This window comes from Oryx dammah, unplaced genomic scaffold (genome assembly GCF_014754425.2).
Source record: "Oryx dammah isolate SB20612 unplaced genomic scaffold, SCBI_Odam_1.1 HiC_scaffold_29, whole genome shotgun sequence".
Taxonomy (NCBI): Eukaryota; Metazoa; Chordata; class Mammalia; order Artiodactyla; family Bovidae; genus Oryx; species Oryx dammah.
Genome location: NW_024070213.1, coordinates 48095331 through 48097078, shown reverse-complemented (window position 1 = coordinate 48097078; position 1748 = coordinate 48095331).

Sequence of the window (1748 nt, the reverse complement as noted above, 5' to 3'; positions counted from 1 at the left end):
AAGGAGTTAATCAGAAATTAAATTGCCATTTATTTCATCCAGTATGATTTATCTGTTGGTATAAAAAAAGAAAGTGAAGTCGCTCAGTGGTGTCCGACTCTTTGCAACCCCATGGACTGTAGCCTACCAGGCTCCTCTGTCGATGGGATTTTCCAGGCAAGAATACTGGAAGTGGGTTGCCATTTCCTTCTCCAGGAGATCTTCCTGACCCAGGGATTGAACCCAGGTTTCCTGCATTGTAGGCAGACGCTTTACCATCTGAGCCACCAGGGAAGTATTTGTTGGTATACTGTGATCAAATATAATTAGAAGCAGGACTAAAAAAAAAAAACTCTGAAATTAATAAACACTAAATGATCTAAATAATGGTATTGGAGAACTTTTTCCTGTTATCTGAAAGAAATTATTGCTTTGTTGCTAGTTTATATTTCTAAATTATCTTTATAGGCTCTGCTGTGCTTTGTACCTGAATTTCTACATATAGACTTTAGTTTACTGTATGCTTGAATATTTATTTTCAACTTGGCTTGTCTTTAAAATTGCTTGAGAAAAAATGGTTGTAATTAATTTCTGCTATAGAAAAGCCACCTGGTACATTTTATCTCATCAAGCTTGTTTTAAATTTTGAACTTAAAACTTTGTTCAGGATAGGCTTTGCAATGATAGCAGAGAACTTGTACAAATGAACAGTTAGTTGTAGAGGTTCTTGTTGAAATGAACTTGCCATTTGATATGTAAAGCTGTACACTTGAGTCTTTTCCAGTTTATTTTTGTAGACTAGCAGTTTGACCTGTTGAACAGTACTAGCTAACTTCAAGAAACTGAGGTTGTTGTATACACCTGGAGGCATCTGTTATTCAGCTTATCTTTTGAGTGGGTATTTGGCACAATGAGGATCTTGTGTGACCCACTAGAATGACTGATCTAATAATGTTGACATCATGAATCCTGTACTTAGTGAAATGTCAGATGAAAATTATTGATGATTGAGTAAATTTTTTGTGTTAAAGAAATGGGAAAATAATACATGAATCTGTTTAATAAAGCACTATGATCTGCAAAAGATGAACTGTTTCATAAAGATCTAAGGAAATAAAGGGAATTTTAAAATGGTATTCTTAAAATTTTAGTTATATAGCAAATCAGTACTCTAGCCAGTTTTTAAATTTTTTGATACTAATGCACAAACATGACAGAACAGCTCCAAATATGAATTCTGATGCCAACAATCAAGTCCGTATATATTTTAAACAACTCTAATATAAATATTACAAATGCAGATTTCTAGGTTTGACAGCAACTTGCTGAATCTTTGCAGGGTGGAATTCAAGACTGCAGTTTAACAACGTCTGCGCTTGGTTCTTGTGCGCTCTAAACTTCGGGAATTGATGCAGGAATTATAAAATAGGGAGGGCACTTCTATGTCCTAAGCAGATGTAGAACCAACTTAAGACTGCTTACTGGCCAGAAATGACTCAAAGGGAAGGGAACCAACTGGAAGAAGGAAGAAAACTGATATTTACTGGGCACCTACTTACCTATCAAGCATGGTCCATAAATTCTCTTATTTAATCAGTATGAGGCCCTTTAGGAGGAAAGTGTCTGTATTCCCTTTGTACAAATATGAACAAGTTAACCTCCAATGTTAGTTGAGTTTCCCATAACGCTTGAATTAGTGTCAATCACAACCTCTCCAGCGTATGTCCAGAAACAGAGGGGACTACTCAATAACTAGTCCTTCATTCTGC